The 16,667-nt window shown below is 36.5% G+C and overlaps 1 protein-coding gene and 1 pseudogene across 3 annotated transcripts in view; one reads left to right on the top strand and one right to left on the bottom strand.

Annotated features, from left to right (window-relative positions):
• The window catches only part of LOC137643975 (la-related protein 1B-like), a 798,692-nt gene that overhangs the window by 209,871 nt on the left and 572,154 nt on the right, over nucleotides 1–16,667 (bottom strand). The window lies entirely within an intron of this gene.
• Nucleotides 17–4,106, top strand: LOC137643750 (uncharacterized; annotated as a pseudogene).

Consider the following 16,667-nt stretch of genomic DNA (forward strand, 5'->3'; position numbering starts at 1 on the left):
AGTCCTTTACTTATAGATGATAACAGAACAAGCTGGAATAAGGCAGTTAAAAACTTTAACGAGATGTAAACAATTGGGAGGTGGTTTACCCGACAGTAGCAGGGAGGCAACCAGCAACTTACCACTACACCCCTTGCAGCTCATAGCTCTACACCTTGATTGCAACAAGGACTTACTTGGGGTTGGTGTTAGTGCAAAGTTTGAGTAAAGGACATGGGTTTGTATAGTTAGGAAAAATACAAATTACTTTAAAATTTGTCATTTGTTCCTACACATATACAAACCATCATCCTTTACTTATATGAGACCCAATTACAAGGTGGTCATAAGTCCCGATTCCAATTAGCCTGAACCTACCCTGTAACAAATGGCTCTTGCATGAGAATCAAGGTTTATATATGTTAGGTCTGGTCACGGTCGCGGATTAAGCCGCTCCAGCCTGCAAGTGAGGTACGCTGGCAGTTTAGTTTGCCACTCAACTAGGTGAAGCGTAGTCAGTCCATATTATTATTATTATTATTATTATTATTTGCTAAGCTACAACCCTAGTTGGAAAAGCAGGATGCTATAAGCCCATGGGCTCCAACGGGGAAAATAGCTCAGTGAGGAAAGGAAAAAAGGAAAATAAAATATTTTAAAACGAGTAACAACATTAAAATAAACATCTCCGATATAAACTATACCTGTTAATCATTTGGATAATTTAATTTCCTTGTCCTATCTCCACAAAAATATTTTAAAATGCTTAAAGTATGTGCTGTTTTTGGTTTTTATAATAGATGACAAACTCCAAAAGAAATGGGTACACCTCTTGTCACAGCAAATTAGAACATTTTAATGTAATGTGAATAAAATATAAGACAGATATACATTATTAGATGTCACTGTCCTTATATTGTATATCTATTATCACATATATACCTAATATACGGTCTTCAATATAATTTCATAATTTCCTTTTAAATGAATATCTGCCTTCATCTGGCCTTATCAATTCACAAGATGTAATTTTTAACTATTGATGACTGATTACTGTAAGCAATTTTGATTAAATAATTTTTGGTCAGACATTTTCTTTTTTAATAGAACTAAAAACACAATCCTAAGCCATTATTCTAAACGACAATGAATAAAAATCTCTCTCATTCACACACAGAAGTACAGTAAAATGAAACTGAAGTAGAGTAAAAGGATTGAGATATAATCTGTCTTTACAGGTAATGATTTTAAGGTATTTTGATGATCTCTCACAGAATTTTTTCTCTTAACACCTACTTGTGAAGCCATTAACTGTCAATACAGATGAAAAATGTTCCACGTTAGGATTGGAAAATGGTATTTCACACAGATTTGGTTTTCTTGGTTTTTGTAGATGTTTATTTTACCTGATTTAGTAAAAGACAGATTGGCATGTCTCTGAAAGACCAAAAGGTAATCAGAAGATCCTACAAAATTCTCAATTTGAGAATATTGTAGGATCTTCTGATTACCTTTTGGTCTTTCAGAGCCATGCTAATCTGTCTTTTACTAGATCAGGAAAAATAAACATCTACAAAACCCAAAAAACCAAATCTGTTTGAAATACCATTTAATTACACGGGAGAGGAAAATAGAGGTTCAAGTATTTCATTACCATTAGGTTAAGGGGATCGTCCGCCGTTAATTTTCATGGATATAACTTTGTGATATAAAAAATCATTATTTTTTGGCAGTGAACTGCACCACAACTAAAGAATCATGTGAGAAAGTATCGTACTAGTTCTCTCATAAATAACCAAGTTATTGCATTTTTTGTGCTAGAGGTATATGGCACTCCACTGGCAATCATAGTAATGTGACACCATGTTCTTGAACACACAGTAACCTATGATGAGTGTATTATTTTCATCGAATATAGAGATATTTTACTATAAATCGTACGTTTGGCAGCTCTGTTCATTAGTCGCCCCACACACAGCTCAACAATTACTCATTGTCTCAGTGTTTACTACAAACCCATAGTGAAAGGAATTGTAGTGTCTTACGCTCTTGGTGTGGTCACTTATTTTCTTCTTACTTATTTTACAAGTGAACTGCAATGGTATTTATCATGCCTAAAAGCAAAATAACCATAATTAAAAATAGGGAAAAGTTAGCCCTTGTAAGAAAATTTAGATGGCTAAATAAGCATGGTAACATTCGAGATACAGTCCTTGAATGCGGAGTTGACCACGAGTTGGAACAACATACAGTGGGAGTACCTACACATACAGTGGCAAATAAACAATCATCACAGGCAGCGTATGATGATGATATTGTGATAGACAAGGATAGAGATTTAACAGCTCCAACTTTATCCTCGACTATTGAACCTGTGGCATCATCATCATTACAGCAAATAACAGCAACAACACAACTTCCTCCACTGAGGAACCCCATATTCCACCCCCACTAGTACGAACAAAGCTGATGTCGATTGTTGACGAAAATGAGGAAGAGAAGTTTAAAGATTATGATGCCGTTAGTTTTATAAATAATTCATAGTTGGAAGCTACAGGAAGTGTTGTGAAGTGCCCGAAAAGAAAATGTAAACGTAACATAAAAATTATTCCCACAAACAACAAATGGGATACTACATTTGACGTGGTCTGCAATGACTGTAATAGTATTTTGTGCAACGCTCCTTCAAAGGCCTATGGCAACGGGAAATCAAAGGTTTTCACAGAATAACTTGCAAGAGGTTTATCATTCACTGAATAATGGAATTGGATGTGCAGGCCTAAGGAAAATGTCAGGTTTTGTTGGTGGCAGTGCTCTGACTGCTGGATCATATTCAAGACAAAGTGAATTTTTATATAAAAAGATAAAAATGCATGTGAAGAAGCAGCAAAGAAAGACCCATAAATTTGTATCTGATTTTTATATAAATAAACTTAGAATTGAACCTGATGAAAATGGGATAATAAATATTGGAGTTTCATTCAATGGCACATGGCTCACTCGTGGCCATCAGTCACATATAGGTGTTGGGTTTGTAATAGAAGTATTCACAGGGACCGTGATTGATTTTGAAGTGCTAAGTAATTATTGTTATAAATGTTCTAAAAATATTGAAAAACGTCATAAATGTACAAAAAACTTTGAAGGTAAATCTGGAAGTATGGAAGAAGAAGAAGAGGCAATAAGGATGTGGTCTCGATCTGAGGCAATTGGTTTTCGTTATGCAATGTTAGTAGGTGACGGGGACTCGAGTGCTTATAATGCTATTTGTGCTAAGAATAAAAAAAATGGTCCATATAGAAATGTGAAAGTGGTAAAGGAAGAGTGCATAAACCATGCTGAGAAAAGGGTGGGATATCGATCGATGAAAATGAAAAAAGACGTGAGTGAAATAACAGGAAAACTTACAAAAAAAAAAAAGTTTTCTTTCAGGAAAAACCATGCTAACGCAAAAGCGTATTGAATATATTCAATGTTGTTATAGAAAAGCATTGCGAAGTAACACAAATACAACAGCTGAAAGCATGAGAAAAGTAATTTTGGCAACGTATTTTCACTTAATTTTCACCGACGAAAATCCTAGTCATAAATTCTGTCCTGTTGGTGCGAATTCCTGGTGCTTTTTTAATAAAGCCAAAGCTTGTGGAGAAAATACACCATCTCATGAAAAAAGAAAACATGATCTGTCGAAAATACCTTTGGACTTAACGTGCCCACATACATCATACATTCGCTGACATGTCCTCTCCTGATCTACTACTAAGATGCTTACCAGGGTGGACACAGAACCCAAATGAGTCAATACATAGTCGACTTTGGAAGAAATGCCCAAAAATAAAGTTTTTTGGATTACATCGTGTCATATTTGTTGCCGAAATAACCACTCTAGAACAATTTTGGATATGAAAGAAGCAATCTTCTCACAGCATTGTTTGGCACGAGTACTGATATTCATGAATCCTTATCATCTCTTGATAAAGACAGGCTGAAGATGCAGATGCCAAGAAATAGAAGGAAAAAAAAACATTTGAGAAAGCAAAGACTATGAAGGTGGTGCCTTCTAAAAGCAGAACCAGGCAACAAGGAGGGAGGTGGCACCTGCTGATACCCTAACCTTGAGTCAGTAGTAATCCCAAAGGATGTTAGAGAGAGAAAGAGAGAGAGAGAGAGAGAGAGAGAGAGAGAGACTTGGGGCCATGCTTGCGGTAATTACCAGATGAAGCTATAAAGTGAGTAAATTTTGTTATTTCAAAATATTTTAGAATAGTTTCTAATTATCATTGACGATAAAAATAGTATTTAATGATTATATGATATTTTTACTTGTATTCTTGTTGCAAAACTTTGAGGACGATATCTCAGCATTATAGTTATTGACGTTCAAAACAATTTTTCTCCATTATTTACAAAGATATTTCAAACCCAAAGACATCGTTGGAAAGAGGAATAAAAAATGGAAAAATCTAATTTGATGAATTATATTTGTAAGGTTATTGGAAATTTTTAAAATTTTTCAGTTTAAAACAAGAAAAAATATAAATATCAACAAAATGAAAAAAAAAAAACAAATAAAGAAAAAAATCCTCAGACCAATATTTTCACAATCCAAATATCAATAAGTATTACAAATACAGTAGACCCCCGGGGTACGGCATCCCCAGCTTACGTTTTTTTTCAGGTTACGATGTGGAATACGATGTTTTTTCGTACCCTCGTTATAACATTTTCCCCACCTTACGGCATCGAATTCAAAAATCAAAACTTGGCGGTTTTTAAGCGTATGACTGTGCGAGTCACTCGCCTACCATCACGCTCATACGTCACTAAGAAACTGGTCTGCTGTTGGTCAGCGTCACTGCGTCACTAAGATGCCGATACGCTACTGGCCGATATCCCTCCCACAATGCTTGAGAGAGATGCTGCCTCTCTCTCTCTCTGTTAATAGCGCGCTCAGTTCAGAATCTCGTGTGCGTTTCGTAAAGACTTTATCTCGCGTGAGTGCTTGCGATATCGTATTTTTTTTTTTGTGCATTTTAGTGCTTAATTCCAACTTGAATTCATTAGCCATGGTTCCCAAGATTGCTAGTGATGTTAAAGGGAAAAGTAAGAAGATGGGGGGGCCCTTGAAGAAACGACATTGACAGAAATAAGGGAAGCTATCGGTTGGTATGAAAACCTTACGAGTTTCATTGGGGGGGGGGAAACCAGAACAACTTCACACAGGTCGTCTTTTGGAGTGTGTTAATGACAAGTGTATGAGTCACTTTAGAAATATGTTGAGGAATCGTCAGAAACAGGCTTCTTTGGATAGATATTTCTCCAAAAGAGAAGTGTCAAAAAGCAAAGATGATATAAGTGATTCTATTAAAAAAAACTAAGAGTAATTTTTCAAGTTCTAAAAAAAAAAAAAAAAAAAATAAATAAAAAAAAATTTCAAAGGACAAAAATAATAAAAAAGCATTTTTAATTTCAAGTGTTTAATAGTAAGAATAAATTTATTATTAAGTGTACAAAACATAATTAGCATTGACACATTTTTATATCTGCCATCTCCTCCCCCCTTTGCCTCCACCCACTACCAGCTCAAGTCACGTCACTCCAAAGGTAAATAAAATTTAATTTTTCCTTTACAGTACAGTATATAATTTTTATTAATGTTATTTAATTATATACTGTACAGTACATGTATATTATATATAAGTATACTGGAGTACAGTGCTTACCATACTATTTTGTTACTAATTTTTATTATATAAAATTTAGATTTTTTTACCTGGGGTTTTGCACGCATTAGCTATTCTATTGCCCGCCATACGACATTTTCACCATACGATACCAACTCTGGAACGGATTAACGTCGTATGGCGGGGGTCTACTGTAATATTTAACTCAATGCCGTATTTTTCGAGAATAGAAAAAAGTGAATTTAAACTTTTGTAACTTTTTATTCATAAAAAATTTATTTTAGGTCCGATTTCAATAAAATTTATACAAGATCACCAGAGTATTAATACAAATAACTTGTGGTAAAATCATGAAAATCCAATGGGATTAGCCGATTTTAGCTTCAATGGCGGACGATACCCTTAAGGCACCGTTCACCGAGGATGTTGCCAGATAACGGCAGTGCTTGACCGTGGGTGGATGCTTGACCAGACCTTACATATATAAACCTTGATGAGAATGCAGTCCAGGTTTCTTTCACCTCATGACCGTTTATGCTTCTGTAGGATCATGGCTAGTGCCTCAAAGCGGTTGAGCTTGAGTTACACCTCTCTCTCTGGTGTAAGCCTGCCAAAAGTTGTAGCAACAAAGCTACTTCATTAAGTTGTAGGTTTGCCTGGATACATCACATCCCCCCTCATAGGAGTGTGATGAAATGACTCTCGTGTTTTCACACATGGAAACAAAGCGTGATGACCTTACCTCCACTCCAAGTTGAGGCCAGCTGGCAAGGCTCACAAAACTGTACCCCAAGAACGGGGAATACTAAAAGAGAATGTAAAAGGATAGTCATTCATTCCTTTAATCCCAGACTTATTCATAACCTTAAGCCTCAACCTAAAGTTACTTGTACTGTAAATCCTGTAAGTGGAGCGGATATAGACAGATTACCTACTGAACAGCTATGACATGTCAAAGCATAACGATGTCTATGGACCTGTGGGTCACATCCCAAATGTAATGGGCTGTAAAGGTTATCTGCCATTTCTATATATTTGCCAGAAAAACCTGTGCCACAGAGAAGTTAGAGTGAAAAGCCAGTGAGGTGCTAACACCTATGATGTTGTGGGCTTCAACCTGAACTGTCAAGTCAGGAGAGGACGATTACTTGATTGATTTGGAGTTTTCTGGCATCCAGACATTGAAGGTCGTTGATGCCGATATAGTTTGTTATAAATATAGAATACATCTAGAAAATACTGCTAGCATAGTACAACACATCCTGCCTAAATATCTTGGCAAGGATAAACCTGCAATCCTCAACTCGAGCCTCAAACATATCTACTTCTTAAGGTGCAAAAAGTGAGGCAGTTGGTCAACAAATGCCTCACTATCAATGTACCAAACCGTCGTCGCAACATGTCGGGTGTTGCCCAGTCTTCAGAAACTTGTGCGTCAACCAAGTGTGACCAATGCAAAGACGACAAATAGTCGTCTCTCACTTTCGGGGTATCATGTTATACCTCCAAGGAGTTATAACATTCATTATTTCTCTCATCTTATTTCCCTATAAACTATCTTAATGCTGCTGCCAATAATTATGAAACAACCTTTCAATACTTAGTAAAAAATCATTACTGATGATGGGATGACTTCTTGGTAGCAACTCTGCCTTCTTATTTCCAAACACACCTGTGTGTGCTGGAACCCAGCCAAATTGAGATGTTATACCTCTCAGCTTCACAATAAAGAGCCACTCTAAAATCTTTAAAACTAAAGTTACTGGAATTAAAAACCTTCAAAGCTTGTATGACACTTCTTGCATCTCTAAAAATTGTAAAATTGCCCTCATCTTTTAACAATTTTTTTCCACAAACAGTTAGTATGCCGTACAGTTTTGCAGTAAATATAGAAGATAACACAGTAGAGGAAGTACACCTATACAATTAAAAGCACTGCTATATATTCCTAATTCAATGTCAGTATCAGATTTGGAGCCATCAGTAAAGATGAAAGTTGATTACCTATGTTTTTCAACATGGTCCAAAAATAGACTGGCCTTCTACGTCACTCATGTTTTTTGTACACCAATAAAATATTTAAAGAAAATATCTCTAATAATTTCCAGGGATATGTTGATGATATCCTAAATAGATGAACTTTATTTCTAGCTATATCATTATTATTGTTACTTGCTAAGCCACAACCTTAGTTGGAAAAGCAGGATGCTAAAGCCCAGGGGCCCAACAGGAAAAATAGCCCAGTGAGGAAAGGAAACAAGGAAAAATAAAATCTTTTAAGAACAGTAACATTAAAATAAATATTTCCTATACAAACTATATAAACTTTCAACAAAACAAGAAGAGGAAAAATTAGATAGAATAGTGTGCCCAACTGTACCTTCAAGCAAGAGAACTCTAACCCAAGACAGTGGAAGACCATGGTACAGAGACTATGGCACTACCCAAGAATAGAGAACAATGGTTTGATTTTGGACTGTCCTTCTAGAAGAGCTGCTTACCATAGCTAAAGTCTCTCTTCTACCCTTACCAAGAGGAAAGTAGCCACTGAACAATTAAGAATACAGTGAAAAAGAATTATTTGGTAATCTCAGTGTTGTTAGGTTTTTGAGGACAGAGAAGAATCTGTAAAGAATATGCTAGACTACTCGGTTTATGTGTAGGCAAAGGGAAAGTGAACCGTTATCAGAGAGAAGGATCCAATGTAGCACTGTCTGGCCACTCAAAGGACCCAATAACACTCTAGCGGTAGTATCTCAACGGGTGACTATTTATTAATTGTTTTAGCTGAAAACCATAAGTTTGAAGAGATTTTGGGTGCAACTCAAAATATCTCCAATGCCTTACAAGGTTTCCAGCCTGAAAGGCTAAAGCATCAAAAAAGTCTTTGCAACCTGAACCAATACTGAACAAAGGAAGACTTTCAGTAAAGGTCCAAAGGTAATTCTCCAGCATCAACAAGGAGACTTGGGATAGGTGAAGATCTGAAGGCTCCTGTGGTCAATCTTATACCAGTACAGTACATAAATTCTAAAATCTTTAATCAGCTTGGATGGCTGAAGAGTAATTTCACAACCATAACTAATTTAAGAAAAAAAATAAGGCCATGTACAACTTTGAAATAGTTTTCAGTCTGCCCCCATGATGTATGGGACAGACCTTTTACAAGATTCAGAGCCTCAAGATTTTTTACTTTTACTAGTAAGGCTTTCAAATGGGGAACCCATGTCAACCTGCAATCAAATACCAATCCTAAAAATTTAGCTTTAATCCATACAGGATCCGATTGTCTTTGATGTACATCTATGGGTCTGGATGTACTCCCCAAATATGACAGAAATGGACATGAATTTTCCTTGTTGAAAACCTAATTTCATTCATATCAGAGTTGTATAATTTTTTCTCAAGCACTGCCATTCTTCCTCTAGCATATGATATGGAGAGATCATCTACAAACAGTCAAGAGAATATCTTGGAATATGACAGAGGATATCCCATTTATGGCTAATGTAAATAGGGTTACACTCAGAAAATTACCCTGTGGAAGTACTCCCTGACATTTCCTCTCTGACATAGTTCGACCTACTCTACCTTGAAGATTAAATCTATGTGAAACAAATACTTAAAATGAACAATTGTAGCACTCTTCTCAATCCCAAATTATGTATGAATGGTTTTAAGTATACCATATCTTCATGCAGTATCATATTCCTTGTCAAGGCGCAAAAAAAAAAAAAAAAAAAAAAAAAAAAAAAGGGGGGGGGGTTACATAGTGCTGTTTGGAAGCAAAACCTTCAAGAGGACTAAAGTCATACCAACACATCAGTTGTTAAGTGCATTTTTCTGAGACCAAATTGGATAGATATTAAAATATTTTTCCTCTCCAGGTACCACACTAGTCTTACATTGACCATCTTCTCCATGACCTTACATAAACAATATGTCATCTTTGAAAATGCTAAAATAATGGCGTCCTTTGACTGGCTAGACAGTACTACATTGGATCCTTCTCTCTCATTACGGTTCTTTCTCTTTGCCTACACATTCAGCACTGAGATACTAAACAATTCTTCTTCGCTCAAGGGGTTAACTACTGCACTGTATTTATTCAGTGGCTACTTTCCTCTTGGTAAGGGTAGAAGAGAGACTTTAGCTATGGTAAGCAGCTCTTCTAGGAGAAGGACACTCCAAAATCAAACCACTGTTCTCTAGTCTTGGGTAGTGCCATAGCCTCTGTACCATGGTCTTCCACTGTCTTGGGTTAGAGTTCTCTTGCTTGAGGGTACACTCAGGCACACCATTCTATCTGATTTCTCTTCCTCTTGTTTTGTTAAAGTTTTTATAGTTTATATAGGAAATATTTATTTTAAAATTACTCTTCTTAAAATATTTTATTTTTCCTTCTTTCCTCTCCTCACTGGGCTATTTCCTCTGTTGGGGCCCCTGGGCTTATAGCATTCTGCTTTTCCAACTAGGGTTGTAGCTTAGGAAGTAATAATAATAATAATAATAATAATAATAATAATAATAATAATATACAATTTAAAATTTTCTGATCTTCAATATTTCTATACTGGTGACTAGGACAGCTTCACACTTGCATGATACATTGAAGAAATATTTGGCCAAAACATTGCTAACCTAATTGCTTCAGTCACATAGTAACCATTAACCTTCAACTCTGATGCTGGGTTGGGAGTAAATTTGCCTGCTATCTTTTTTTACTCTCCTCCATACATAAGATGATGGTGTTCTATCGTTGACTAAGTGAACAAAAGATATCAAAGACTGGTGCCTAACTTATTTTATTGTACAGCAAAACTGTGCTCTACATATCTTGTATATAATTTAATTCTCCTCTGTACAGTGTCTATGCAATTGAGATTTTCTTGCGGGTCTGTGCAGTCCAGTTAGTTATTTAGACCACCAAAGGACTGGTTGCATTGGAATAACATTTGTGGGTTTGGAAATTGAATTGAATCCTGTTCTGCATTCCCTACAATTTTCCTTAGCTCCCTAAATCTATTCTAGTCCGCCTTCTCAAGGTTATATCACGGTGATCTCTGTAAGGGATGATTATTGTTGGTGTTTATAACTGGAGCATGATCACTAGTATGCCAATCATCTGATGTTCTCTAAACAAAATTGGAGGGCAGTTACAGCCTGCAATTGAAAGGTCAATGAATAAGAAGGTACCTGTCTATACATGAAAGTGCATGGGCTCTACTATACTTAGAAGTCTCACATTTTCATTTTCCACAATTGATGATATAATGTTGCATCTTGTATTTGCTAAATCATTGCCCCAAAAACGATGCCTACCAATCAAATTTCCAAGCAAGAGGAAAGGTTGAGGGAGTTGTTTCATTAACTCTACTAAATTATTATATGATGTCATTTGTAGGTAAACAAAGAGAGCAAATTGTGTACTTTCTCCCTAAACCAATTTGTACAACCACTGCCTGCAAAGGGGGTACAAATAGGCAAAGACATTTGTGGAACATCTCGATGAATATATATAAGACTTCTGCCATGGCTCCCTGCTTGTTGATCATCTGGTGTCCTACAGCTAACATACTCTTGATAACAGGGAGTATTACATCGAGCTTGCACTCCAGTAGACATACAATTACAGGGGTGCTCATGAACGAGGAGCTCAAGTTTTTTATATTTGGTCCTGACCCTGATAATTCCATGGTTTATTTTCTGAAAGACAACTTGGATGAAGTCTTCCAGGCAGTAATTTTCGTTGATATAAAAGTATTTCCAGTTGGCATCTTTAGAAGGGGTCTGAATAATTAGGATTTTGAGTTTGCCTTTTTTTCCTGTGTCATTTTGATCTAATTGAGGGGGATAGTGGACCTCTATTTGAATGTTCTATTTAAGCTGTCTTCCAGTTGATCAGAAACATCAACAGATAAAAAACATATTGATTTGATGTCATTACTTGAATGTTCCTTATGGAAGGGGATGAGAGAGATGGAGATCTCTCTCTTTTTCTATTAAGAGTTAGTGAGCAACCAGGTTCTAGCTACCTTACTGCTAGATATTCCCCTGTTGTCTTGGTTTAAGGGGCCTGGCTGGAATGCCAATATATGGGAGTATAGAAAGAAAAACACAAAATACTGAAAAAATTCACCAAGGTTTGTATGCCACTGGAGAATGTCTATACAAAATATCTTGACAAAATTCCTCTACTTTCACAGTTACAGGGTAATTAGTAAAAGTAACTCAATAAACCATATTATTGTTCCCTAGAAGAAAATGCAGTATTTCTTGTTATTGTAAATTTTGATAATTATTACATCTTGATGTGAAAGAAATTGTGAACAATGACATCTGTATACCTTCCACGAGTCAAAGACGATATATTACACAGTAAATTACACCCTTCAGTCCTACCAGAAACCTCATAGAGAGTACATGCCTGAGTTTGACGCCTGCCATTCACTCATTTTTACGTTTGTTTTTCTTGTTTTCGGCAAGAATTTCATCATTTCAATGACGAAAAGACAATTTCAACATCTTGCTAACATAAGGACGAAGAAAATTTGCTTTAAAAAAAGAGAGAGAGAGAGAGAGAGAGAGAGAGAGAGAGAGAGAGAGAGAGAGAGAGAGAGAGAGAGAGAGAGAGAGAGAGAGAGAGAGAGAGTAGTTTATAAGGGGGACGAAGATTATACAGATGTGCAATGGCCCAGTGTTAATATACCAAGGCAAAGCCTCAGAAGGCAATATGCTTACCTCGCCGTGCAGTATTTTACCATTAGATGGTAGATTTCTTTTTCTAGAAATACTGGCAATACTATTTGAGCTTGATGTATCTTGTGGTAAATTTCCTCTTGATTGTAATGCCTTTGCATAGCTGCTTGATTTATACTGTAGTCGTTTAGCATGTCCCACACTAATCTACACTGGATTTGTTAAGGGCAGCTTCTTCCAACTTACTTAGCTGGTAGTTCTTTTCAGTGGGTTTATGATTCAAGTTGCAATTCAAACACTTGGCCTCAAGTGTACACACTTCATGGAAAGACTTGGAGCAAATGCTACCTATTTTTTTGTTTTACCAAACATTAGAATGGTGACTAAATTTAAAGCAAAACATTGCAGTGGCTTCTGTTTGAAAGTTCAAACTTTAATTCATTAATTTTCAATAATAATGTGGAAAGATACATCAGCATCCTTGAAAGTAAGGGTAATTATTGCTGTTCCCTTGACTTTATGCACTTTCAACGCTGTTATTGGACACATGGCCGGTGTCTCCTCTTCTGTAAATTCACATAGGTCTTTATTGAAGACTATTTACGTGGTATTTGACATCATAAGTAATATTATCACTACTTGTCTTTAGGTTAGATAGTAGCATGGATGAGGTAACTTTTTTTCTAAACAGGATATATCTCCTGGTGCAATGGTTCCAACTTTTTTTCTGAATTAATTTGCATATTTTAAAGTGATTCTCTGTGAAGGCATACCTAAATCAATATCTTTTTTATACCAGTCAGTAGGTTTATATCTAAGTTATTAATTTTAATATGCATATGTTACATAATGCATTAAATGCTGTCATGACTTTAACAAGAAACCCATGAATCCCATTTTTCATCTTAAATTTTCAACCTTATTTCCCTTATTAATCCATTGCATTCAAATACTTTATATAGCTTATCATATTTTGTCTCTAATAGAATTAGGTTAACATGAATGATTCTCATGTTCCTTATTACCCAAATGACTTGATTGTTCATCATCTTAAAATGGTCGCTTTTAGTTCACAAATTAACAGAATATTTTCTTTAATCAAATTAGCAGAGGTTATCAACAGCTCTGATGGGGGAGTTGAGAATATCAAGAAAGTATATGTTAGTGAGTAATAGCACCAAACCAGATATAGAGGCACATGTGGAAGCTAAACCAGTCTGTTAGAACAGAAACCAAAATACATGAAATTATCCTCCCCGTATCTGTAGTGATGGGCATCCGACCGGAAACTGAGAGTCCTACCTCAAGGATTGGATACCTATGGATTCCAATGACAAAACCCTTGAGAATAGTTCAGACAAAAAAAGGATGGCTGAGATCATCCAATGCTCTTAACATATAACTTTGAATGCAAATATCTCCCAAATGTGATCCCTCTCCCATTCATATAAGCAGGTAGTAATAACAAACATGGAAATATCCACAGCATTTAAGAAAGAAATATATACATATATAAACAAAGAAATAAAACTATCTATTAATATAAAATATGGGAATATCTTCAGAGTTAGGGCAAGCTGAAAGTTGTTATAATTAGGAGGTCGGAGTAATGTTGAGAAGTAAAAACAAGAGAGAGAAATTTAGTCAAAGTAAAAAGTATTCCAAAGTTTGAGAGCTCTCTTGCCCGTCACAAAGCTTCAACAAAGAAATGAGATTCCAAGTTGAAACCAAGTGACTCCGTGTGCACGTTTCATGCAAAGGCAGTGCAGGGAAGACAGGAACATCACTTGGATTTCTGAAAGCATTTGGACGTCTTAGTAAGGGGCGTCGGCAACAGATGGTGCTGGGCTTGTCGTCTGCTACTTGGTTATTCAAGACTCAAGTGTTACCAGATAGAAAAATTTCACCAACGTTCTTTTCAAACTATGATGGGAATTTTTTATCAGGCATGATACAAATATATGCTACACCATGAATGAAAACAAATTTAGCATTAAAAAAATGTACTCATGGTTTTTCTATTTTCATTGAAGCTCTTGATTATGTTGTATTTCCATATTTCTCAGGGGAATTTGGGATCTAACAACCTGGTAATGCTCACTCAAGTCTTAAAAACAATTGTAGCAATGCCCCCACCATATGTAAAATGAGATGCATATGCTGAATATATTGCCCTTCAAGCATAATTCATCATTTAATGGTGCATTTTTCCTCGCATTTATCGATACACAGATGAGGTAAGGTTGTATATTGAATGTATAAATGATTATAACTTGCAAAACGTGTATGTTATGAATGTCCATGATTATACATCAAGACAGGCTAAGGCCACTTCAGGAGTCCCTTATTTTACTAATGTAAGCACAAAGTCAGACTTCTAAAAACAAATCACATTAAATGTAGAAAAATTAGAGCATCTTTTCTGGCCATATCTCTATTCTATATGGTATGAGAAAAATGTGACTGAACAATCCTAAGACAATATCCCACTCACAACTAATCTTTTCCCCTCCTAGTTTAGTCTTGGTCATACGTGTATGTCATATTTTGGATCTGTTTCATATATTCTTGTTAGTTATATATGCAATATTATAAATACTGTACATGCAATACACAGCCTAACCTTAGCTTGCATTTTGTGAATGAACAAGCAACAAGCTATACAAGTATGAAAAAGAATAAAGGTAATCTAACGATCAACATGATTCAACATAAATATATGGAAAATCACTAGATGAATAATAAGAATAATCATTGGATAACGTTTATAGTAACATATGAGCATTCTGAAATACCAAAAGCAAGTCTCTCTTTTTTTCTTTTTTTTTAAGCTAATTAGTAGGGCGCGTCGGCAATAGATGGCGCTGCTCAGGCACACAGGTTTTATCTAGGTAGATTTTCCTGTCTTAGGTTACAAGATGCTCAAGCTCTTTCGAGCACTTTCCTAAGGAGGCAGAATGGCAGAAAAGCATTAAAGTCAAGGGGGTTCCAAGAGTGCTGGATCTGGAACATTGTTGTTTAGAGCTTTCACAAAAGGGTCTATCGCTATCCGAGGACATAAAGACCATTCTGCACCAAAAATTTGCATCTTCCTGGTCAGCTTGTCAGCTATGAAATTCTTCCTCCCTGGAATAAACCAAACAATAAGGCGTATGAGTTGCCTTCAGTCCACCTAAGAACTCTCACTGCTAAATGACACAGCTTGAGGGACATTGTTACTCCTTGCTTGCGGATGTAGGAAACTAGGACGCTAACACCACCGAGTGTCTTTTGAGAAGATGGCAAAACTCTTGGAGGGCAAGATGTTGATATGAACTATCAGTTTTGTTCTGACCAAGTCCCCGTTACCATGTACCGTCACAGGGGAGCTTCCCTTGACGCATCCGTGAACAGATGAAGCTCAAGAGGGAAAATCAAGAGCTGACTTTCAGTCTAAAGATTTGATTTCTGCAGCCATCACTTAAGAGTTTTTCTTGGCGGCTTCTCTAACTGCCACTGGAGACAAGAGGATTGTTGAGATGCTGACATCCTCACCCTGATGACAGTGACGTCTATCTCCGGGAACTAGCTGCTCCAGTGATGACAGATATGGATGACACAGGAAGAGAAGAGCTACCTCTAGCAGGTGCAATATCCTACCCTGTGATGGAAAGACTTTGCTTTGGATGGTATCTAGTACCATTCTCAAATAGACCAGCCTCAGTGTAGGGATGAGGACAGACTTTTCTTGCTTTATCATGAGTGTAAGGTCTTGACAAAAGTTGAGAAGTGTCTTGCAGGACAATCAGGGTTTCCTTTGATTTCGAGAGAATCAACCAGTTGTCAAGGTAACAAAACAACCTGATATCACTGGGATGGACCCAGGACAATACCAGCTTGAAAACCCTTGTGAAGACATGCGAACTGTCGACAGACCGAAGTAGAGGACCTTGAACTGGAAAACCATCCCGTTGACTATCAACGCACAACGCAAAGATGCCAAGATGGGTAAACTGGTATCTGGATATAGGAGTCCTTGAGATCCAACATTAGCAAAAAGTCCACTGATCTCAGTGCCATAATGACTGTGGCTTGCATTTCTAACCTGAACATGGTCTGATGGACGAACACGTTCAGAGCTGAGAGATTGAAAACAGGTCTCCAACTTTCAAACACCATTTACACAATAAAGAGTCGATTGAAGAAGCCGGGAGACCAGTCGTCAACCTACAGAAGGAACTTCTTCTGTAACATCTATTGTAATGCCTGTTGAAGGATCGAATGTTTTGCAGATCCCCTATGATAGGATGACTTCAATGCTGGATG

Source organism: Palaemon carinicauda, chromosome 7, assembly GCF_036898095.1.
Source record: "Palaemon carinicauda isolate YSFRI2023 chromosome 7, ASM3689809v2, whole genome shotgun sequence".
Lineage (NCBI taxonomy): Eukaryota > Metazoa > Arthropoda > Malacostraca > Decapoda > Palaemonidae > Palaemon > Palaemon carinicauda.